Source organism: Otolemur garnettii, unplaced genomic scaffold, assembly GCF_000181295.1.
Source record: "Otolemur garnettii isolate 467f Iridium unplaced genomic scaffold, OtoGar3 scaffold00093, whole genome shotgun sequence".
Classification (NCBI taxonomy): domain Eukaryota; kingdom Metazoa; phylum Chordata; class Mammalia; order Primates; family Galagidae; genus Otolemur; species Otolemur garnettii.
Genome location: NW_003852488.1, coordinates 7,673,032 through 7,680,443, shown reverse-complemented (window position 1 = coordinate 7,680,443; position 7,412 = coordinate 7,673,032).

Here is a 7,412-nt window from a genome sequence, read left to right as displayed (position 1 = left end):
CCCAAGCTAGAGTGCAATGGCATCAACGTAGCTCACAGCAACCTCAGACTCCTGGGTTTAAGCGATCCTCTTGCCACAGCCTCTACAGGTACCTATCACAATGCCCAGCTAATTTTTCTATTTTCATTAGATACAGGGTCTTGTTTTTTCTCAGGCTGGTCTGGAACTCCTGAGTTCAAGGGATCCTCCTGCCTCAGCCTCCCGGAGTGTTAGAGTTACAGGCATGAGCCACCATACCCAGCCAATGTTTTTACCTTTATATAAAATAACCATAAAGTCCAAATTCAATTATTCCTTACTGATACATAAAAGTTCCCTTTGTCAAATCAATATGAGACACAAACAGACTCATGAGCTGGAAGTTTAAATATTCTAAAAATATATGATATCTTAGGCATTATTAATAATTTTAACCATACAATGTTTAAAAAGAAGAACCTTAATTCAAACTATGGTATCCATCAGGCACATTTTTCTTAATAGATGGTCTTATAACACTAGGAAGGAGGATTTCTAAGATGAGGACAACTTTGAAGTTGGCAGTAAGCTTTGAATGAAGGGAAAAGCTTTGGGAGATTATATGAAGTAGATCAAAGTGGGAAAGGAAATAAGAACCAGAGAACTATGATAATCTGTAAGAGAAGTTTCTGCCAACAGCGAGTATTTAAGAGAATAAAACAAGTACCAGTGGAAGAAGAAGAAGTGCCAAATACTATAATGGTAACTTAAGAGCTAGAAGTGATATGAGAGGCAGAAACAAACTCTGAGAAGCAAATGTAAGTATCTAAAATCAAGCCTGAGACTATACCTGCTTCTGTCCTTACTAATAAAAGAGATGGGCTTGTCCACATCCCCACCCTGGACTTCTCGAATATCATACTATCATCCCAGATACTTTTAATTAAATAACCTATATGTATATAATAAATGTACTAGACATCCCAGTTTGGACAAGGTAGGGCTTCAGTTGTGTCTGGGCATGTCTCCTGAACTGACTGCTGAGATGGAGGGACTGATTTTAGCCATAGGCAAAATGGTTTTATTCAGTGACTTCTGTGGAGTGGAGGAAAAGATAGTATTCTGCCAGTGGTCAATACTTTTTTTCTCTTTCTAACCCTATAGACTTTTGTCTACATTGAGAGACACAGCTGAAGTTAAATAAGCTTTTCACCCCAGAAGATGCTGAGATTCAAGGGTACAGACTGGGAAAGAGTCTTACTGTATAAGGAATATATACTTGGATTTGCTGCAGTAATGACTCTGGAGCATGTTCTCATAATTATAAATTTAACAGTTGAAATATTTTGAACGCAGTGTGTTAGGAATGGTTTTGATTGCGTGCAACAGAAAACCAGACAACCACTGGATCCAACAAATTCCTCTCACACAGGCGTATAAGAAGGTAGGCAGCTTCTGGGGGCAGTCCATCTGCTTAGAAATTGTCCATCTTCCCAGCCTTTGGCTTCACCATTCTTCAGTGTTTAGCTTTTCATTGGCATGCTTACTGCCACCTGGTCAGTTGTCACATCCATGTTTACCCTCGTTTAATCATTTTATATAGAAAGAAAAAGATATCCCCCAAATCCTTAGTCCACCACCATCACCAGCAGATGACTTTCTTTCTCCTGGGGACAGAATCACATCATAGGTTCACCACAAACTGCAAAAAAGGTTTTCCACCCTCTGCGGTGGAAAGTGATAAAGAAGAAAGCTTCAGCTACATAAATTAATCATTTAACAGAAATATTTTATTGACTGTGTAGCTGAGTTAGACTGTTCAGATTGTCTTAATATTGAATGCTGGATGTTTTGTTTTCTTTATCTGTCATATAAGAAGAGTGAAATGAAACTGTTTTTCCTCTCTCCTTGAGGTTTAATTTTGACTCTCAAAGAAAGTCAAAGTCGTTTTCAATGACTAGTGATTCAGAGATCCATTGTACCAGCCTTCAGGAATATGATGAAAGAGGTAGAAACAACTCAGTTGAGAAGACTTGGACTTGAGGGTGCCTCTGAAGGGAGCCAGAGAGAGGAAACAGGGGGGTTAAAAGTAAAAGGAGGGCAGAGGGCTTGAGGGGGGATCTTGGTGTTTGAAGTCAGACCTTGGAAATGATCTTGGGCACACTTCCAAGAAGAGAAAGAGCCTAAGCCTGGGAAATAGTGTATGGGCAGATACAGAAAGTGACCTTGGGCTCCCAAGAGCCATCTGGAAGCTGACTCACTCAGAGACTGACAGACTTTCACTCAGGGAATCATTTCACTGGATAGTTAGCAATCAAATAAAAAATATCAAAGTGCAAGAATCTATTGGTGATGAAGGAAGCACAAATCAATGTCTTAAAGAATAAAATAGGGAGCTGAAAACAAGCTCTGAATACCAGAACAGAGAGCTCTCTAAAGAAGGAATAATTATCACAACATGTCCACAATAGAAAACAAAGGAAAATAAATTTTATCAGTTGTCATGAATTACTTTGTTTGATATAGAATTAGGATGAAGAAAACAGTCCCAACACCAAAGAAAAATAATAACTTAGATAATTAGCTCTTATATGAAGTTTTCAGTGGAGGGAACTAACTCCTTTGTCTAGAGCTAATGTTTCTATTCTGTTCTAATTAGTGTTAAAATGGTTCTCCTGAACTCACCACGTATTTTCACAGACTATGGAATCTCAAGATTGTCAGGTATTGAGCTTCTCTTTATTTGTCCCTGAAATACTGCTTTCTCTTATTTGTTAATGCAACATATAAAATAAAATGTATTTATGCTAAAACCTGAGCAGCAAGAACTGGATTCTCTTTTTAAATAATATTCTGACTCAGAGACATTCGGACAACTATCTTTGTAGCCCTCTGAGAAGCCGAAGTCATTTACTCATTTATTCTTGCCTGCTTCTTCTTGCTCCTTGAGATCGCCATGTCACTGCATGGCAATGCTCCCATCCCTGAAATCTAAGCCGCCTCCTCCTCCTTTGGGCTTCTCTCTCCTTATCCCACAAGGACTTTTGACAAGCGGCAGAGGTGTCATGGGGCCATGACTGGAGCCTAATAATTTTCAAAGACTGATTATTTTCTTTACCTTAATTCTATCGGAAATGGTTATACTTTATTTTATTATATCTTTTAAGCAAACACCAGAAAAGAACAGTTGCTCCTCTTCCCTTCATCCCACAGTCTTAAAGATCCTACCACATCATTAAGTTTGCTACTTCTGTTTTCACACTTTTCATTTAGCACTCAACCTTCTGTTGCCTGTTTTTTTATGTTGCTCAGCATCATAAAACGCACAAAGAGTGGCAAGAGGGCAGGAATAGCATATGTGTGTGTGCGCAGGTCACACACACACACACACGCACGTGCACACACAAAACTCTTGAAAGCACCACTCTAACAATAAAACCAGAAAATCCAAACCCAACTTTGTGCTGTCTCATCCATTTGCTGGTCAGCTGACACTATCCAGATTTTCTGAGTATTTCTACTTGACTTCTTTGCTGTGCTTTATAAATATTTCTACTTGCACATCAATGTCTAACATTTCTACATCTCAAATTATTTCCTCACTCCCAATAGCAAGACCTCTTTCCATCTCTAAAATCTCTTCCATTATAAATGTTGTTGAAGTCTTCACAATTTCAAAGGACTAAAACAGTGATTCACTTATTTTAACCTTTTTTTCCTGCCAATATTTCTGTGTCTGTGCATTTCCTTTTGATTCTTACCATCACAGGCTTTAGGTTCTCCTAAACACTCTATGATTGGACTGTAGCTGCAGGTACTGGACTGTGGCCAACTTTTCCCACTGATTTATACACTGCAATCAATTACTTCATTTTGACTGCTATATTGACTCCTATTTGCCTTTCAAACTAAACTGCAACTCCTAATCTTGAACAGTAAGTTGAGTTTACCATAACTTTTGTCAAAAAGTTTACCATAACTTTCTACTTACTTATTTTTATGCTATGATTTTTTTTTTTATTTCAGAAGAGGCATCACAAATGGTGAGCCAAATAAATCATTTTTTTTCTTTTACTATCAATCCCAAGAAAACAAATTAAATTTTGAGTCTTTATGTGCAAAGAACTGTCCTGCTAATATCTACTGAATTTTCTGATCTAGTTTGGCATTGTCATTTCCATCATAAAACTTTCTCAAATTAATGTTAACTTTACTTTTTCTAGTTAATCCAACTGTTTAGCAAACTCCATTGTTGTGGTGACCAGAATAATCAATTGTTATACAGTGTGGCCAAATACAACACAATTGTATACAGAATGAAGACTTATTGCATCCTGAATTGTGCTTCTCTTTACATTTTTTTTCCACGGAAATCACTTGGTTAAGTGAGGAGCTAGGCTGATGATAGTCATTCAATGTGTCTTCCTATATCTGTGCAAATGTTCAGATTTCAGAGATCTTTCATTTCACATCAGGAGGCCAGGCTTAACAGATGCTTCCATATGCTAATACCTCTTGTTAAAGCAGAAGGTGTTAATTAAACAAATAATTCATATTAAGAATGCATATGATTTAAGAAATCAAAATGAATGAATCTGTTGTGTTCTCCTTGTGATGGCTGCTAGCCAGGATGGGATCTTCAGTCACAAGGTATACCTTCACACATTTGGTGTCGTACATATGAATGTGTATATGGAGAGGACGTGAATTTTCCATAGAGGCAAATTGCATGGAAAGTTCACAGGAGATGTTCAAATTAGGCATCACCTAGATCACACTATCTCTAGTTAAGCCCTGGCAACATAGCTAATTGTCCTAGAGACTTCAGCTTATGTTGTTGAAGTAAAACCATTGGACTTTGTCCCTTTCAGGCGGCAGAGTGAGAAAAGAATGATGTCTGAGAATCTACTCTGAGGTTCAGTGAGATCTTTGAAGCAAAGTTTTGAAAAATCTTTGAAGTTTTTTTGTTAAAACGGCCCTCCTACTTATCAAGTGCCCTGGCCACGTGCAAGCTTCAGTGTTCAGACTCAGGATTTCCAGGATATATAGCAAATTGGGAAAAGATGGGCTATGACTTGAGGAAATAAAATCTGTATTTTAGAAAAGTAAAGATTAAAACATCAAAGAATGGTGAGAGGAAGCATGGTATCAAAAGTGGCAAGTCAGCAAAATACCGGAGCGAGTGGCTGTACTTGGTAGCAACTGGAGGAGATTCCCTGGGGTACCAGATGACTAGAGAAAATGCTTTTCCAGGAGTTCTGGGGACCCAGTTCCTAAGTGGGGTGATGAGTGTGGAGGTTGAACTCACTGGTCAGGGTGAGTTGAGTACCATAGTTCAGATCCTTTACACCTGAGGACAAAAGTCAAAAACTCCATCTTTCCAGTTTCCTTTCGTGCCCTTCTCCATTCCACTTTTCAAACTGATTGTAAAATTATCATTCTTAAATATGTAGCTTCATTAGTTATTTGGATTCTTTAATCACCTTTTGATACTTCCTGATTGCTGGCAGGAATAAGTTAATCACTCTTAATTTGGCATTTAATTTGGACCCATTTTCTCTAAGGAGAAAATGCCAGTGTTTAAAGCCAGGCTTCACAAAGTGCTGATTATTTGACCTTAAGTCCCATCTCAAAGGGTCTTTTAATACTGTGAGGATTAAATAAACTAACAAATAAGCATTGAGAATTCCTGACACACAATATTCAACAAGAAAAGTTAACCATCCATTCACAGACCATGAGCCCCGGGTCATCTCTGGACTCGTCCCCTTGAACCTTTTAGGCACCATCATTTCTATGACACATTCTGTAGTTCTTATCACGCTAACCATAATAAATCATAAATGTGATAGTTTCTCCAGTCAAATTGTGAGATCTCGGCTTGTAGGAAGAGATTATAACTTTTTAATTTAGTTTTCTGATCATCTGACCCAGTTACTTTCACATTATCAAGGCTTAGTAAATATTTAAGGATAGTCATTGGACAAAATTTTTAAAAATGTAAAGTTTCAAAAGTCATTAGTTGTTTTGCAGTTAGATAAACTCAGAACTGATGTTGCTTACTCAATCATTACCAGCCTAAAGAATTGTCACCGCTAATATAACACAAGCTTCTGTATTCATTCTATCCTCATCAAAATTATGATCCAATCACAAATAAAAAGAATAGTTACTATATGAGATGGTAGAATTAATCTGAGTAAAGAATATTATGAACCAGAATAACTGACTCAAAACAAAACAAAAAATCAATGTAACATAGTAAATACAAATAACTGGGTTTGAGAGTTTTTTAAAGTTACATTTGAAAGAGAAATTTAGCATCGAACAAATTACTGGGAAATATATATGGGAGTGTTAGTTACCACAACCTGGGTATGAGTCTCTTGCTTGGTCTCATGATGAAGAGATCATATAATCTGAGGGATGTGATCAAGCCTTAAAACAAGGAGATAAATATCTACTATAATAATTACTGGCTTTTAGTTTATAGAATCGTCTCTTAGACAAACAGAAAACAGAAATTATTTTCAACTTAAATCTTTTCTCCTATGAATCTGGAATCGACTCTAATAGAAACTAAAGATACTTCTTCCCTTCTCAGCAGTATCTTTATATTTTTATAGACTATTATTATTAAATTAGTTGATATGGAAGTTCTAGTGGTAGCTTCTATGGATCATTAACTTTAAGACCACCAAAAAATTAATGATTGCTGGTTTTTCTTGCGTTATACTGTGTTGTAATAAGTTTCATAGAGGAATTTTTTTTCTTTTCTCCAATGTCAATGTTCTTTATTTTCCAAGAAATAATGTAAAACCAAGTAAGTACTAATGCATATTTCTTTCACAAAATATCGTACTACACAAAAAAATTAGAAATCATTGAAAAATTTAGGTTTAAATCCTTAAAATGACTTCTAAACCAAAATTAAGCTGTCGTTTTCTTAGGAGGTATTTGCATATATAATCAAGCGTGAAATCTAATTACATATTCTAAATGAGCCTTACTGATACAATCCCATTATTAAAATCAGTCTTCTGTATTTACAGGAGTTTTTTATTCAATCATGTGTTCTGAAAATAAAAACAAAAGAGAATAACACTTATTCATGATTCCTGTTTAATCTATAAACACTCTGTGCCTATTAGTACTCTTACTTCTTGATCTGACTCTTTCATTCTATAATGCTACACTACCCTGCAGATACCCCCTGTTCTAGTCTATAAGTGAATTTCATTTACTCTTCTATATCCAGATCCAGTGCAATGACAGGCACATAAACATAGGCATTTGTTGACTTAAACTTGAAAGGAAAGCTCTATGAGATAACGTCTGCAGTTACTCCAAATTTACTAGCCATCCTTCCCTACCCTGCTTTTTGACTTGTTACAATCCAGTTTGGGGACAGAATGCAGAATTCTGGAGAGAAATTTGGCAAAGAAAAGGGAGAA